Source organism: Manis javanica, chromosome 16 (assembly GCF_040802235.1).
Source record: "Manis javanica isolate MJ-LG chromosome 16, MJ_LKY, whole genome shotgun sequence".
NCBI lineage: Eukaryota > Metazoa > Chordata > Mammalia > Pholidota > Manidae > Manis > Manis javanica.
The window spans coordinates 65178630-65197020 of NC_133171.1; the positions used below are offsets into that span (position 1 = coordinate 65178630).

The following is an 18391-nucleotide window of genomic DNA, read 5'->3' on the forward strand; positions in this document are numbered from 1 at the left end:
ATAATTGGTTTGTTTAACTTTTGTGTTTCTTCCTTGGTCAGTCTTGGAAGGTTGTATTATTCTAGGAAGTTGTCCATTTCTTCTAGGTTTTCCAGCTTGTTGGCATATAGGTTTTCATAGTAGTCTTTAATAATTCTTTGTATTTCTGTGGAGTCTGTCTTGATTTTTCCATTCTCATTTCTGATTCTGTTGATTTGTGTTGATTCTCCTTTTCTCTTAATAAGTTTGGCTAGAGGCTTATCTATTTTGTTTATTTTCTCAAGAACCAGCTCTTGGTTTCATTGATATTTTTCTATTATTTTATTCTTCTCAATTTTATTTATTTCTTCTCTGATCTTTATTATGTCCCTCCTTCTTCTGACTTTAGGCCTCATTTGTTCTTCTTTTTCCAGTTTCGATAATTGTGATGTTAGACTATTCATTTGGGATTGTTCTTCCTTCTTCAAGTGTGCCTGGATCGCTATATACTTTCCTCTTAAGACTGCTTTCGCTGTATCCCACAGAAGTTGGGGCTTTGTGTTGTTGTCATTTGTTTCTATATATTCCTTGATCTCTATTTTGATTTGTTTGTTGATCCATTGATTATTTAGAAGCATGTTATTAAGCCTCCATGTGTTTGTGAGCCTTTTTGTTTTCTTTGTAGAATTTATTTCTACTTTTATACCTTTGTGGTCTGAAAAATTGGTTGGTAGAAATTCAATATTTTGGAATTTACTGAGGCTCTTTTTGTGAGCTAGTTTGTGGTCTATTCTGGAGAGTGTTCCATGTGCACTTGAGAAGAATGTATATCCTGTTGCTTTTGGATGTAGAGTTCTGTAGATGTCTATTTGGTGCATCTGTTCTAGTGTGTTGTTCAGTGCCTCTGTGTCCTTACTTATTTTCTGCCCGGTGGATCTATCCTTTGGGATGAGCAGTGTGTTGAAGTCTCCTAAAATGAATGCATTGCAGTCTATTTCCCTCTTTAGTTCTGTTAGTATTTGTTTCACATATGCTGGTGCTCCTGTGTTGGGTGCATACATATTTAGAATGGTTATATCCTCTTGTTGGACTGAGCCCTTTATCATTATGTAATGTCTATCTTTATCTCTTGTTACTTTCTTTGTGAAGTCTATTTTGTCTGATACAAGTACTGCAACCACTGCTTTCTTCTCACTGTTGTTTGCCTGACGTATGTTTTTCCATCCCTTGACTTTTAGTCTGTGCATGTCTTTGGGTTTGAGGTGAGCTTCTTGTAAGCAGCATATAGATGGTCTTGCTTTTTTATCCATTCTATTACTCTGTGTCTTTTGATTGGTGCATTAAGTCCATTTACATTTAGGGTGACTATTGAGAGATATGTACTTATTGCCACTGCAGGCTTTAAATTCGTGGTTACCAAAGGTTCAAGGTTAGCCTCTTTAGTATCTTGCTGCCTAACTTAGCTCGCTTATTGAGCTGTTATATACACTTTCTGGAGATTCTTTTCTTCTCTCCCTTCTTATTCCTCCTCCTCCATTCTTCATATGTTGTGTGTTTTGTTCTGTGCTCTTTTTAGGAATACTCCCTTCTAGAGCAGTCCCTATAAAATTCCCTGCAGAAGTGGTTTGTGGGAAGCAAATTCCCTCAGCTTTTGCTTGTCTGGGAATTGTTTAATCCCAACATCATATTTAAATGATAGTCATGCTGGAACAGTATCCTTGGTTCAAGACCCTTCTGTTTCATTGTATTAAATATATCATGCCATTGTCTTCTGGACTGTAGGATTTCTGTCGAGAAGTCTGATGTTCTCCTGATGGGTTTTCCTTTATAGGTGACCTTTTTCTCTCTAGATGCCTTTAAAACTCTTTCCTTGTCCTTGATCCTTGCCATTTTAATTATTATGTGTCTTGGTGTTGTCCTTCTTGGATCCTTTCTGTTGGGGGTTCTGTGTATTTCCGTGGTCTGTTCGATTATTTCCTCCCCCTGTTTGGGGACATTTTCAGCAATTATTTCTTCAAAGAGACTTTCTATCCCTTTTCCTCTCTCTCCTTCTTCTGGTACCCCTATAATACAAATATTGTTCCTTTTTGATTGCTCACATAGTTCTCTTAGTATTGTTTCATTCCTGGTGATCCTTTTATCTCTCTCTATGTCAGCTTCCATACGTTCTTGTTCTCTGGTTTCTATTCCTTCAATGGCCTCTTGTATCTTATCCATTGTGCTTATAAATCCTTCCAGGGTTTGTTTCACTTCTGTGATCTCCTTCCTGACATCTGTGATCTCCCTCCGGACTTCATCCCATTGCTCTTGCATTTTTCTCTGCATCTTCGTCAGCATGTTCATGATTTTTATTTTAAATTCTTTTTCAGGAAGACTGGTTAGGTCTGTCTCCCTCTCAGGTGTTGACTCTGTGATCTTTGTCTGCCTGTAGTTTTGCCTTTTCATGGTGATAGAGATAGTTTGCAGAGCTGGTATGAGTGATGTCTGAAAGAGCTTTCCTTCTTGTTGGTTTGTGGCCTTCCTCTCCCCCTTCCCAAGGCGCTGTGTTCTCGTAGGTGTGGATGTGGCCTGGATGTTGTCCTGTGTCCTCTGGTCTGTATTTTAGGAAGAGTTGTCTTTGTTATATTTTCATAAATATATGTGGTTTTGGGAGATTTCTGCTGCTCTACTCCTGCCACCATCTTCTATTGTCCATCTTTTTATTTTAATTAAGAAAAAATGTTATAAGTTGGATAATGGAAAAAAAGCACATGAAGTGTTGACCTGATTGGTCAAAAGGTACAGCTCTCTTTTTTCAAAAACAAAAAGAAAAATCAAAAAGTGTCTTTCAGGTCTTACACAGGTAGACATATATAAAATGTACGTATATAAAATGGGTAAATTAACTTAAGATGCAACAAAAAGTAGAAAAGAAATATGGGGGTTCCAACAGAGAAAAGGGCAATGGAGGGTGAGTCAGCTGCTCTACTGGTCCCTCCCAGGGTTGACACCTGCCTGCAGGTGAATCAGGCCTAGCCTGGGAGGGCCTCACTTCAAAGGCCCAATGGTTTTCTGCCCCCTTTCTCTGAATTGCCCCATCTGGCCTCCGATCCCAGTTTCTTCCTGGTCCTGAAAACCTCGGGGACTCTGAACTCTTCTTGGGCTTGACTTCTCTAGTCCTGGATTAGGGAGGAAGGAGAGGTTCTTAGTTCTTTGGGGATGGAGAGGAGTCAGAGGCTATGGAGAGAGGCAGTCCTCAGTTGTTTGTCCCTGCAGACCACTCAGGCACCGCCAAGTGTCCCATAAGCTGCACTGAAGCTCCATATCCATCACTCTGGTGTGTTGCTGAAGGTTCTACATATTTCAGGGGTTCTGTGGCGAGGGAACCACACTGAGACCAGAAGTGGAGATGGCGCAAGTTTCCAGGTCCTGAGGCCTCTGGCAAGAATTGATCCATCCAGAATGATCTTCAGGAGCGGAGAATCAGCATCCCCGCCCAAGGAAGTTGGCAGTTTCTTTATCCGCTGGCTGCCATTTCGGGGTTCACGTTTACTCTGGGCCTTCTCAGAGTTCTTGGCAGAAGTCCCACTCGCGGACATGTATCTGGGTCTTTGGTCAGTTTGAGAAAGATTTAACTTTTACCAGGAAAAAGCAGAGTTCATCAGTGCCAGCAGCTGGGATTTCTCTTTTTCCCGTTTTTATAGAAAAAGAAAAAAAAAAAGACCATTTCTCAAACTTTTGTAGAAGAAAATATTACTCGCCTCTGGTTGGACAAAACTTTGAAATAAGTAAGGAAAGGTACTTGCCCGAACTGGCCGGTTAGCTCAGTTGCTTAGGGTGCAGTGCTAATAATGCCAAAATCGTGGGTATGGGCCACACAGTAAGGAACATTTTATCATCACCAATGCCCAGATTTTATTTATAACTTTATTTTTTCTTTAAGACATATGAGAGTTAGGATGGAGAGGTTTTACAGGAAACTGAATGAGGTAGTGGAGATGCAATTAAGAGTCCAGTAGGGGAAACAGAATTTTTTGCATACTTTGGAAAAAGCTTGAGGCAATACTATTTTGGTACAGTTTAAGCTTTCGAAAGGCAAGTATCCCTTTTCGTTAAGGTAAGTTGCTCAGCCGGTTAAAGCATTGTTTTTATAGTTTTATGGTCATAGGTTCCACCCCCTACAGTGTACTAGAGGAGGCATTTAGTTTTTCTTTTTCTGCATGTGGGAACTATCTCAGCCTCCTGGCTTTTCCTTGCATCTACAGACCTGCCCTTGAGAATGCTCTGTGGGCAAATGGAGCAACGGTCCTCCTTTGGGTTATATTTGATTGTTACTTCAGCACTCCCATTTAACCAAGCCATTTACAACTCATCTAAAAATTCTTTTGAACTTATATCAGAAATGCGTTGGATCTGAGATTTGATTTATGAAAACAGGGTGTACGGTGGGCAAGAGCCACTGGGGCCACTCTCAGTCTAAGCGCCTTGCTCTCTCTGTCTTGTCCCTTTCTTGAAGTCTGGTCCCTGGGCCTCTTTGTCCCTAGCCCGCAATCTCCTTTACCTGTTTTTCTCCTCTCCTCTTGCTCTTTCCCCAGAACCTCAACATATGTTTACTCTTTCTCTTGTTTAAAAGTAGAGGGTTACTATGAAGACGACATTAACGATTTAGAGTAATGACATAAATCATGTCTCAAGCACAGTTGCCATGGAGTTAGTGGGTGCTCAGTAAATCCAAGAAGGCAGGGCCTTACTCTGTTTTGCATCCTTCACATCAAGAACAGTGCCTGGATAAAAGTCAGAATCCCCCCAAAGTTTTTTAAACAATTAAAGAATACCTATAACTCCACTGTGTATTAAATAATATACTTACAGATTTGAAAATAAGAAGGACTCTACAGGCCGCTGCTGACTTTGAAGATGTAAACCAGTGTGGGGAGCAGGCTATGCCCTTCCCCCACTTGCTGATGTGGCAGGAATGGAGAACAAAGAACATCCTGTTTACGCATTCCATGAGCAACTGAAGGAGCCCTGCTGTGCCTACCTTTGCCTGGCTACCGCTGATGTTAATACTGTGATTGATTGTCTATTGGATAATGCTATTTTCTGGGATAGTGTGCTTCTTTGCTGTATAAATACTCTGGACTTGAATAAAGCTTTGCTGGCAACGCGCAGGAGCGTCAGCCCTCCCAGCTCTATCTGTCTTTCTCTGTTTTCTTCGCCCCCCTTCCGCACTTCAGGACCTGCTCGACTCGGCGCGGCCGGACCGCGTCAAGCCAGCCTCCAGGAAATGGGATAACACCCAGTAGAAACAATGATTTCTAGCTGATAACCTGCTAGGAAACAGAAACCTCAGTCCTTTGCCAACTTCATGGACCTGCATCCTGTCAACACCATGACTTTGGAAGTGAATTATCTCTTAGATCCTACAATAAGGAGTCCAGCTCTGCCATGTTTCTCCTTAGCCTGATGAGCCTCATCCCCCACATAACACCCCCATAAGGTAAATGCATTTACAGGGTCAATAACTACATGGGTATAAATTAGGTATTCCTTCTCCCTCTCATCCCTTGTCTTATCCCCTTACTGCCAAACCTCAGCACTACAGACCATATATAAGTACTATTCTTAATTTCATATGTATTCTTGATTTTCTTTATGCACAGATGTAAATATGAATATAAATTTTCTTTTTCCTTTCTACTTACAAAATTGTCACATTGTATACATTCTTTTGCATCTTGTTTTTTTATACTTGCTATATCTTGGAGATAATTGGTCAACACTTGCAGAGCTTTCACAAAGCATATTTAATATTATATATTATACAGAAACAGACCCTATTTTCAACTGAGTTAGTCCAGCTAGCCAGTAGTTGAATTTGAACTTTTAAATACATCCCACTACTGAAGACAGGAAATGTACAAGTAGGGCTAGAGAGACTGCCAGGAGATAGCACCTTTAATTTTCTGTTATAATATCAATGAAACATTCCCTGTGTGAAACCATATATTATTTCAAATAGTCTTAAGGTAGGGGCTCCAAAGCAAACTTTTAATCAAGAAGATTATGTATAGATATGTTCAAAGATAATTTCTGGAAAAATACAAAACTATGACTCACATACAACATAAAAATGAGCACATTGGATAGGAGGAGCCAAGATGGCGGAGTAAGTAGGGCAGTGGAAACCATATATTTTTTTGAAAATACAACAAATAGAACCATTCCTAAAAGAGAGACCAGAAGACAAAGTACAACAGCCAGGCTACATTTATATCTGTGAGAACCCAGAGCCTCACAAAGGGTGTAAGATACAAGCTGCAGCCCAGCATGACCCAAGCCCAGACCCCCACCCCAGTGACCCAGCACACATAACGTAGTGGGAGGGCATGGGGAAGGCAGTATAGCACAGAGAAGACAAGTAGTGACTCTATAACATCTTACTACGCTGGACAGTGACTGTAATGGGGTATGTGGTGGGGACTTGAAAATGGGGGGAATCTAGTAACCACAATGTTGCCCATGTGATTTTATATTAATGATACCAAAATTTTAAAAAATGTAGCAGAGAAAGAGGAGAGGGGATTCAACTTCCTTATCCTTCAACCAGGCTGTGGAGGTAGTCTTGGGATATACTTATAATGGAGGAAGCCTCCTTTCGATGTAGAGGCTGAATTTGGAGTAACTGACAGGTGTTAGGTAGTCAGAGTTTGGTTCTTGTCTTGTGTGTTCTATGTAACATTTCAACAACAGTTCAACAACAATGGTTGAACTAGATAAGGAATATTCAGGATTACTTATTGACAGGAATGTGAGAACATATTTGTCCCTTCCCAACTGAGCTTTTGGTAAGGATAGGGCAGGAACAACACTGTAATATATGATATATAGGACTAAAGGTATTTTCGATCTTCAGTGGATTTAGTTTGCAAGATCAGAATACTGCAGTATGGAAGTTGTTTGTAATATAAATTCTAGCCGAAATAAGCAGGCGAAGAGAGGCAACAAAGGGCCAGGTAGTTTATTTGAACGCAAATTCCCGGGTGATGTTCCAAGGATTGGCTAGTTTAAGGCACATTTTTCAGGTTGGGAGAGGGCAGCAGCCGGGGACTTTCGCAAGTCATCAGTGTCTGACGTGCTTGTCCCTCCCCCCAGTGCCTTTAACCTTACATTGTTGAGGCTTATTACTGCAGGGGTGGAAACACAATTTTTCCTCTACCCTCTGAGCTCTCAGCTGAGAATTGTCCCCCTACCCGCTGCATAGTAAAAGACATTAACAGGAGAAAAACAAATAGAAGTTTATTAACATGTATACCTCACGTATATGCGGTATATAATCAGGGAAAAATAAGTAACTCTCAGAGGTGGCTTATAATTTCAGTTTACATAGCATATTCAACAAAGAACAATAAATTTGTGGAGAAATGACAGGACAAAGGAAAGCAGTTTTAGGCTTCGATGGGCAGAGATAAACGGTAGTCAAGTTTGTTATTTAGATTCCAAGCCTTTAGGGTCTAAAGTAGTCTCTGGGGACTGAGAGAAAGAGAAAAAAGGACCTCCATTAAACTTGTCCCGCTTTTAGGCAAATAGCAGGAGGGCAGGGAGTTTGTTTTTTGGTATCTGTTACTGCTTACTTGCTTTCAGCTCACAATAATACATATGCCAACGTGGCATATTTTGGGGTGGCATAATCGGCAACCCTTCATGACCATCTTTTTTTTGCTCTCATTCTTTTGGAAGAAGATGGTGGAGAATGGCTATGAATAAAACTAGGAAAATGAAGCCAAGTTTGCCATGAGGTATAAATGGAATTTCAGCGTAAGTGCAGGACTACTTTTACTAAAGTGGAAAGACAATGACTCTTGCGGAACTTCAATCATATTTGAAATCTTGGAAAATGGAGAAATGGAATGCCCAGTGTGTAGGCCAGTGCTACACAGTACGTTTTAGCTTGGGAACTACAATGTCAGTTAAGATTCAAGACAATGATAATTTATTTGTGATTTATGTCCTCAAAACGTTGTTTTGCTCCAGTTTTTCCCCTTGTACTCAACAGGTTATACCAATGTGCAAACAAGTCTGACAGTTCTTAGGGTTTGTACAAAACCAAAATTGTGACTATCTAAATTACACCAGTGCTCTCTTAGTTGTTCTCAAAAATAAAAATAAATCTGATTCCAAACCAGATGCCATGGCTTATTAATTCTTTGCCTGACACTGACAACCGAACTCCATCATTTAGCTGAAAATGTTGGCTGTCATAGGTTAAGAGATATGAGACCGAACTTCCCAAACAGAATGTGAAATGTTACTGCCTATCACCTAGTGCAAGATAATTTTTCTTAATCCAGATCATTGCCATAGCAATCATCAGCAAGCTCACCATTTTCTATCAACTGTAGAAACCTTAATCATCTTTTCTTTTATCCCACTCTTTCATATCGATTCAATTATCTGGTAATAGTCTCTCCAAAAGTGGAATAGTAATTCAGTAGCCTTTCCAGCTATTCAGTGCAAATCCCACATAATATTTAGTGGCAGTAGTGAAAATACAAAAGCAAACAATACAGGCCCTGCTGGGATTCGAACCCAGGATCTCCTGTTTACTAGACAGGCGCTTTCACCAGCTAAGCCACAGAGCCCTCCTCTAGGTATCTGTTAACTACACCTTATTTGTTACATTTTCCGTACAATGTAAAAAATTGGTCATTATCAAGAGCTTTTGTCATTTGATTTTGTGACAAAGAGAATACATCTATGTTTCTGAACTCGTACCACCGAGTAGAAACTTCATTATTTAAAAGATGCAATCTTCAATGTAAATTTTAAAAAATGGTTTCAAATTGGAATGTAATTCCTATTTCATGGTCAATATCGCCATCTAGAGAAAATATTGGATATTGCAACACATTTTAAATCTGTTTATCTGTTAATTCATTTTTTCCACAAATGTTGAGTCATTGTAGTATTTAAGGTAATTTTATCGATATTGAAGATACAACATGAACAAAAAACAAGAATTCTTCTCTTATAGAATATGCATTCTAGAAGGTAAAGAAAGCAAGTTTAAAAACTTTGTCCAAAATCCCCCCAAACAGAAAAGGAGGGATATAAGAACTAATCCCGCTACTATCAGGTTACAAAATCCCCGGTAATTCTGAGTTAATCCACTCCATTTGAGCAAAACCATCATGCTTCCTTCTATTTTATCAAACCTGCACACACACACACATACACAAACACGCAGAGATGAGGACGAACTGATGCCGAGGAGATTCGCACCCACTCAGCTTCCAACTTGTCCAAAACAAGCACTGGTTTCAAAACACTTTCAAAGACAATTTGGGTCTCAACAGGTTTGCTCCTTAATGCGGAATTCCGCAGGAGGAAACTTTGCCTCTGGCACAGTCTTCTTTTGCTCATTGACCTGCTGGGTTTAAATTGACTTGGTTTCTGTCTCCATATATTGTAAAACTGAGTGAGGGTACAGAGAGGTAAAGAGAAAATTAGGGTACAGTATCATAAATCACCCTCACAGAATGTTGTGGGAACTTGGGCACGGCACAGAGTGTGTTTTGGTAACATCACAAAACCTCTGATCTGACAGGCTCCTGTGAGGTTGAATGTAGAAGGGTTTGTGGCATGTTTGGCTTGAAATACAGCTTAGTGGTTGGGAGAGAACAGATGGGGCCACATCCTGAAATGTTTAAAAAACTGCCTTGTGTGTTAAGGGGATGAACCAGGGCATATGCATTCACTGAGCACCCACAAAGTGCAAGACCCAAGAAAGATGAGAAGTCACTTAAGAGATCTTGTGACAGATCCTCTGTATATCTGACTTCCTCTGGGCATTCCCCTCTTTCCTGCCAGTCTAGGTTGTACCTAATCTACTAGTCCTTTCTTACAACACTTCAAGAGTCATTAATTACCTTTGTTCCCATGCTGCCATTCCTCTCCTTACAGAATTTAGTTTGTTTATTGTGTGTCATTTTGATCATATGCACTGTTTGCAAAATTGACTATTTTGTTTTGTGCACATATACATATACACAAGTGGTTTATATATTCTTATGCCTTTTAAAAAACATTATGATTTTTAAGATCCATCAAAGTTATCCTGTGAACACCTAACTTCTAACTGCTATGTAAAATCCCATGCTGGGCACTCACCATGTATTTATCTTCTGTCCCAGTGATGGACTCATGGGTTGCCTCCACTGTCCCACCGCTCCAAATAAAGCTGTCTCCTCATTTGTCCCCCTTTATGTACTCATGTGAGGATTTCACTGTGATATATATGTGGGAGCAAATTAATCCCAATTTATTTTCAAGTCATTCTCCACTCCCACCAGTACGGCATGTCCCTTTTTCCTCATCCATGCGTAACATCACCCAGCCTTCTACTTTTAATCTAATATGTGTAAAGTGACCAATCATTGTCTTATTTACATCTGCAGTCATATTTTCTAATGATTTTGAGAGTTTGCTTACATGTTCGTTAGCCATTTGAATTACATCTTTTGTACATTGACTCTTATAATTTGCCCACGATCTTATTGAGGTTGATGTATTTTTCATGTTGAGGTACAGGGGATGTATTGTATATTGTGGTTATTCGTCTACTGTGAATTTTAGACCTTGCAATATTTCCTACTATTATGTAACTGTCTATTGAGTTTGTCAATGGAGGAACTTAACGGCAGGTCCTTGATTTTGTTAAGGATTCATCTTTTTTTCCCCTTATAGTTTGTATTTTTGAGGTTATACTTAATGGAGCTTTCTTTGCTACTAGGTTAAAAAATGTTCTTCTCTCTCTAAAAAAATGTAGATTTTCTTTTTCGCATTTGAGACATTAATCCACATCTAAATAAGTGTATTGTTTTTTTACATGACAATCTGTTAGAGCTGCATTTTCTAGTGACCAAATTTTGGTTTAGTAGGGTCTCCAGTATGTGTGGATGCTCATGGAGCATCCTATGCTTCCTTTATCTTAGCTGCTTCATATTTGCATGTGAATACATATTTAATAAAATTACATGTTTTTCCAGTTAGAATATATATCTGCAAGGCCAGGGAAAGTCCATTTACTCCCTAATACTCAGCACAAATAAGGGCACATAAATAATATTTTTTAAGAAAACAATTGTTTGAATTAAACCTTACGAATTACCAATCAAACAGCCTCCCAATGACTTGTTTTTTTGGTTATGTTCTTGTAAGCCTGGGCTGCTGTTTCATGGATCAATGAAGTTGATCCTAGGTAACCCAAACTGTAAACAAGCGTTTTAGTTTTCATAAGAAAAAGATATGAGAACAAAATTCTAAGTTCTGTAATAGATGAGTAGACAAGGTTTTAAACTTAAGATTTATAAGTTGCCTGTCTGCATGGGTTCAGCCTTCTGACACATGATTTTATCTTCTAATTTGTTCTTTAAAATAAGAACTGGAATCCCCTCTCAGTGGTTCCAGAAAACTTACATGTTTCTGTTTTGTACTCTGGCTATTTGATTATTTTTCTCTCATATAAACATGCACCTTCTTTCCAGAGCCTGGCAAGTAAAATCCTATTAGGCATTATTTAATAAGTACATGTTTGAATCTTTCTACTATGGTCCTAGCCCACCATGGATATGCTATTCCAAGTCCATGAATGTCTAAGTCTGCTGAAATTTAACTGAAAGGAGAAATGAAAACTGAGAAAACCTTCGACAGCACAAAGGAACAACTAGTATTATGTAGCCCATAAACAACTTCCTTGGCTTGGTGGCCCTCACTAGTGACTTGACATTCTAAAGTCTCCCGACTCTTCACTAAAGCTTTGGAGAGCAGGATCCAGAATTTGAAGACTTGTTAGAACAATACTGGATGGACAGTTGAGAAAGAGATTGTGTAGGGGATGTAAAACTTCTCCCCTCATAAGGTCTCTGGCTAGACCTAAGACTTAAATTGACATAAAACAGAATAGGAGAAGAACATACAAATTTTATCAAGTAATCTTTACATGTACTTAGGACCTTACACAAGAGAAACGAAGACTCAAAGAATCGGTCAGAATCCAATACTTACATACTAGGTTGGACAGATATTGTGAAAACGTGACAAGACCAGGGGTTTGGCAAGGACAATTAATTGTTGAGAAGTGACTAGGAGGATAAGGGTTAATTTAACATTTTTTTTGTACAGATTTTCCTCAGCCTCCACTTCTCCTCTCTGGTGGTAAGAATGCTTACTTCCTCCTGGTATGGGGAGGGCACCTTTCACTTGGGAATTTTTTCTCCTGCTTTCAGGAAGAAAAAGGAGTGTAGAGTACCCTTCCTGCATCTTTTGGTTTTCAAGTGCCTTTAACTCAAAACAGGCAATATACCAGAAAGGCATATTTTGTGGGGGCATGCTCTGAAACCCTGCAATTGAAAATATTTATTTGGCTCTCATTTTAATGCATAAATATCTGTAAGTTGACTTAGTGAGTAGTCCCCAGTTAGCCAGCTCTGACTCAGTCTCAGATAAAGGGAGATAATTTACTCAGGACCTGTTATTTCCTAGAAACCACGGTGTAAGGTGCACCCATTCCAGGGTTTATTGGTTGCACTGCTCTGTCCTCAGCACCTCTACAAATGCTTGGCAGATGGTAGACGCTGAAAAAAAAATAATTTTTTCACCAATGGATGAGTATAGATTAGTTTAAAAATGTTCAAAAAGGTACAAATCAAGAATGCAGTTTTTGATAATTCTTTCTCTTATGTTTACAGATGACTCTACTGCGGATATTTAAAGCTTGTGCGCGAGTGAAATGCCCTGGAAATGTAACTCAGCACTAAGTTTCCCTATGTTCGAGCAAAGTTATCTATATATGGATGAAAAATTTATCAACATTTTTTAATATATTTGTCCAAGCACTTATGTAGGGAAGGAAGACTTGGGATACAGAAAGTATGAGATACAAATGCAATATAGAAATCAAATAGGATAGTTGGGAAACGACAGGTAATTATGTATTCTCAGAAAGAAGCTGCGCATTTATGTTGCGGTTCCATAGTGTAGTGGTTATCACGTCTGCTTTACACGCAGAAGGTCCTGGGTTCGATCCCCAGTGGAACCAACGAAGAAGGTGACAAATACTTTATTCCTTTTCCCACCCCCGCCGCTCGACTCTTCCCTTGTTCCACACACTAGAGCAGGGTTTGCTTTGCTTTTTGTTTTTTGCCTTAGTTTAGGCTTCTGAGGGTGTACAGAAAAAACAATTGCTGGTTCTCCCGGCGCTTCTCTTCGGAAGATCTATTTTCATGCACGACTTAGCCCTCGGGCTCAATGGTGCACAAGAGCCCACAAAAAAGGGATCTTGTTATTTCTGCTACCTCTAGACACCTTAAGACTTAGTTTTCAGTGACGCCTGAGTGCTCGAGACACGAAACATTTTCTCACCTCAAGAGTGCGAAAGCCTAAATCGCAGAGATTCCTAAAATTGTAAAACTGGGTGGAGGGGCGAGGATTCGACTTTACGTCAAAAGGGTGTAGCCCGGGCTTCAGATCAGGAACAATGACAAATAAATGTGCGGGCAGGTCTGCACAGAGGCTGGCCGTTCCAGCAGTTTCCCAATCCTTCGGGGAGACTCGCGTTCTCTTCCCCACAGATTCAAGCTCTCCTAGCTCTTGCCAAGGAATTCTCAAGAAGAAAATTCGAGGTTTGTTCTCTTAAGAGGAAAAACAGAGGTCACTGGCCTGGGAGACACTTGACGCATTTGATGGTTGCGGTTCCATACTAAAAACAAGAGAAATCTACGAAAACCTAGATCTTAAACTGTTAGCCTTCCCAGCTCTCTTCAATCCCACTTCCACTCACAATAAAGTGTCATACAAAGCGTCAGATCTTCTGAGCGACTTTCCTGCATCCTGCTCTTAACTATGAAAAGTCAGAATTATTACATATCTGTAGAGTATATTAAAGAAAGGTAATAAAACACAGAAAGAAAGAGCAACTTGAGGGACAAAGTCTACATAGATAGAACAATATTGAGAAAAAACCAATAATATATTCAGAGACATGGAAGATATTAAATACAAGTGTGTTTACACAAGGAAAGAGGCTTTTGTAAAACAAAAATACATTATCAGAAACGAAAAATTCAGTAAGTAGATGATAAAGTACGATAATATTCTGGAATATCAAGCAAAGAATAGCAATGAGGAGAGAAGAAAATAAGCACACTAGAGGAAAAGTCTAGGATGTACAATAAGTAAATAGTACTACTTCCAAAAATACAGAATAGGGGAAGTGCAAGGAAGATAAACCTCAAAAAATCAGGTATATATCACAACACTCTAACACACACATACACACAGAAAATCTACATAAGCAGGGATCATTGAATATTTAGTAAAAAGGAGAAAAATATTCTTATACTTGATTATTGAAGAAAGAGAGAAGAACATAAAATAGAGAGGGTAAAAAAATTACAAAAAGGACCAGTTAATAGAATAGCTGACTTTTCAAGGTTAAGGGAAGCTATAAGACAGTGAAGCACTGGCTTCAAAGCTGAGAGAAGATGACATCCACTCTAGAATTCTTTATGACCTGTAAGTATCAATCTAGTTTGAGTGTGTAAGATAGATTTTCAAATATACATTGTCTTGTGAAATTTACCTTCAATACTGCCTTTCTCAGGATCTACTGGAGGATATGTTCTACCACAATGAAAGGGTAAGTTAAGAAAAAGGAAGACTTGGGATACAGAAAGTATGAGATACAAATGTAATATAGGAGACAAATGGTCAGATAGTTGGGGATGACAGGAATATCATATATATGAAGTGTTAAAGGGAGCTAGACCAGACTGCAAGAGTTCAGAAATGTCTGGGGAAGAATTCTTCCAAGGAGATGAAGTCAAGAGAAACCTGGATGTAGAGAAATACCCTGAAAAGAGGTTTAAATAACTGTTGTGTGAATTTGTGGTTGAAATAATAAAACGTATTGAAAATTGAAATAAGAATAAGATTACTTATTCCGTGTGGGGGAAACAACTGTAGTTTGTTAGGATAATTTAAAGTTAGAAAATATGTATAAGAATTGAAAGGGAATAAATAAGGAATCATTTGTTGCAGATGGTATGATATCTACAGAGAAAACTGGAGAATCAACAAATGTTTAAAATCAATAAATGAGTTTAGCACATTTGCTAGATACTGTTCATAATTTTAATTTAGAAATATATCTTATTCAAAGAAAATAAGGTTTTCAAAATTGTACCTTAGAGTTAATATGACAAGTTATGTACAATACTTACACACTAAGAGTTATACAATTTTATGGAAAGATAGCAAAAACTACTTAAATAAATGCAAAGATACATTACATTAATGAGAACAAAAGTCGCATAACATAAAAATGAAAAGTTTCTTTAAAATTATGTGTATATGTGTATTTCAATCCAAATTCCAATAGATTCTAGTGCTTGGAAAAAATAGTGAGTTTTAGCAAACTAAATCATTTTAAAAGTTAAAAAAAGACATCAGTGCTGTTTTCCAAGTATTAGATGTCCTCTAAATGACAGTAATTAATATGTATGGTATTTTTACAGAGATAGATAAATAAATCAGAACAGAATGGATAGCACAATTAGACCAAAGCAAATAATGAAATATCATATCTGACATAGGTGGTATGACAGATCAGAAAGAAAATGTAGACTATTCATTAAGTATTGCTGACTCAATTATACATATTAGAAAAAAAATCCATACTTTAAAATATACATAAAAATTACTTACAGGTAGATTACAGGCTGAAATGTGAAACAAAAAGCCTTTAGGCTTATCAGCTAAGGCAGTCAAGGAAAATTGCTAAAAATTCTTTCTCAGCCAAGGGTCTGTCTACCAAGAGCTGTGGGGCAGAATTGACATGAATCACCATTTCTCTCTTCTTACTGAGATTGTTTTTCCCTGTTCCTCTCTCTTTCAATAGCCTCTGTCCATAGGAGTCTGTACCCCCTGGGCATCACACTTAGAGGAAAGCCTAGGAAGGCTGGAGGACATGCAGCAATAAGCTACTGGAGGACTATTGAGGGCGAGGGTGAGTTTTTATTCCCTAATCTAGAGCGGAGTTGCCTCTGATTTATCTTGATGTGGACCATTAGCTTCTACTCATGAGTTCATTGAAAGGCCAGGACCTATATACATTTTTCAGCTTTCTTGACTAAGGTTCTTTATGAGGTTTATCTATTACCTGACTTCTACTTTTCACTGAAAGGGAAGTGTTTTCATGAATCTTCCTAAAAACCTAACTAAGGTCCTGGGGGAAAGGCCCTTTGTTTCTCCTTTTGGAAAGCCTTCCAAAATATAAGTAGTCATTTTAACATAAAGTTAAACATAAACATGCTAAAGTGGTATGGATGCAGAGAGATCACTGCACACTGGAGTAAGATTAACATGCCCAAACCATTGCCTACTTGCACTACTTTTCTTGTGTTTCTGCTGATATTAGAAGAATGTTTCTTTGGTATAAATCTTTTTTTTTCCTGATTCCCTGAATTTTGTGGTCATACTTTCTATGGTCTACCTTCCTCTAAGACCTTTGTGCCTTCTCCAAATTTATGGCCTAATATGGCAAACATTTTGGCCATCATTGGCTTTATAAATAGCTGAACTGAAATCTTAAAATACCCCTTAATCCTGAGGACAGACAAAACTTCTGCCATAGTTGGAATTAGCTTATTACCATCAAAATAGCAGAGGACTGCTGCCAATTTAAACACATGCTAGGTTCAGCACTAGTGTTTGCAACATCACTACTGCACAGAGGCCTTCTTCCATGTAAGTAGTGATGTTTTTATTTAAAAGTAACATCAATGGCTTATTTTATCATGCTTTTGGTTTGTAACTCACTGAGACAGTGCCATCATGCATATTATGCCCCCAAATCTTTAGAACAATTATACAGAGTGGTAACTCTCATTAACATTCATTGAGAGATGAAGATGATCATGCACAGAAAGATTAAAAAACTAGACCATGAGTGCTATAGATAGAGCAGGGCAGCTTTCTCTCTGCAAATGTGGTTGACAGGTTGGGTAGGATGTATCCAGACCAATATTCATGCATTTGCAAAAGGACACATGAAAAATGCAGGCTTTTCATCTCATAATTCCCCTGCGAGTTTATACCAGATTTGCTAGTGATGCTCACTCAAAGCTACACAATGCACTTGAGAGCCAGAGAACCTGTCACATCTAATATAAAAATGTGCTTGATACCAAGTACCATATGGTGCGTGCCACATAAGCTCTCTACTTTTTGAACATATCATAGGTCTTCGTTATTCTTATCACTCATCTGGCACTACAAATTAATACTGCACCACATTTAGGGCCCTCATCCTCCTGTAGGCCATAGCCTAGGGATTCCTGCTGCTCAAGCCAGTAAAAGCTGGAGAAAATGTGTTCTAGAGAATTGCAAGATCAAGATATTTGTCTCTATTCTAAGTCCAAGTTTCCTCATTTACTGGTGGCAAAGAATTGACAGGAGCTGGTCCTTCTGGATCACTCATATCCTCATCCATGGAAAACTGAGGAGAAACAACATACACAAAAGAGAAAATTGAGGTAGATGTGGTAAAAGAGAACATGGATGACACTGTGAGTGCTGTTGGACAATTGGAAAATAGCTTCAAACCTGGGCTGCTGGAGGGATGGCAGACAAAGTATAAGACATTTCAGCTCAGTTACAATATCTCTGAAGCTTTGTTAGTGTAAATTTCAGAATCCATGTCAGGTAGATAGATAAGGAAGGAATGAGAGCTATTTTAGCCCTAAGAAGGGAAGGCTTTAGAAAACTGAAGAAGATATCTTCATACTGAAACTTCTATAAGCTGTTACAAATATAGGACAGAGACAGTATTTTTTGAGCACTCAAAATCCACAAAGCCCAGGGCAGACCAGATGCCTGTGTTCTCAGAGTGTTGTGTTACAGAAGCAGAGAGCTCATGGAAACTGCTGTGGGTAACTGCTTATCTCTAGTCACCTCACTGTGGTTGCCAGGTAGCATCTACTGCTTCTCTTTTCCAGCCACCTCTCCATCTCAGATCAGTTCTTCTCCATTTCCACCTTACCCAGTCCAGTTGCCCCTTTCTAACTCACTCTAGAAACTAAAGAGGCTCGAGATAGTGGTTATTCTTCTGAGCCATGATTTTTCCCCTTAAAGTTGCTCGAATTTTCTCCAGATTATCAGTTTACAGTTTCCCAGCACTAGCCCAGCCAGGATGCTTAGAAGTGCATGATTCATAATCAGTCTTTTGTGTGCTAGGAAAGATTGCCAAAATAAACATGGACTGCATTTGAATGGGCATTTTCTCCTTTTTAAAAGGAAAAGTACTCTGCTTTTATTACCTCAATTTCTTCTTTGGGACTTTCAGCAAGGCCAACAGGACTGTTGGGTTGGGTATGGTTGGGAAAGAAGCTCTGGA

General features: G+C 38.8%; 1 protein-coding gene and 2 non-coding genes across 11 annotated transcripts in view; 1 reads left to right on the forward strand and 2 right to left on the reverse strand.

Annotated features, from left to right (window-relative positions):
• The window catches only part of LOC108400702 (histone H2A type 1-H), a 113061-nt gene that overhangs the window by 81402 nt on the left and 13268 nt on the right, over positions 1-18391 (reverse strand). For 2 of the 9 annotated variants that reach the window (XR_012126203.1, XR_012126202.1), the window contains exon 2: positions 18315-18386. The exons of the other annotated variants lie outside the window; for them this stretch is intronic. The gene's annotated coding sequence lies outside the window, so the exon portion shown is untranslated. The remainder of the gene's footprint in view (positions 1-18314; positions 18387-18391) is intronic. 9 annotated transcript variants of the gene reach the window in all.
• Positions 8506-8579, reverse strand: TRNAT-AGU (transfer RNA threonine (anticodon AGU)). The gene has a single exon. It is a non-coding gene; the product is annotated as a tRNA-Thr (tRNA).
• On the forward strand, positions 12964-13036 carry TRNAV-UAC (transfer RNA valine (anticodon UAC)). The gene has a single exon. It is a non-coding gene; the product is annotated as a tRNA-Val (tRNA).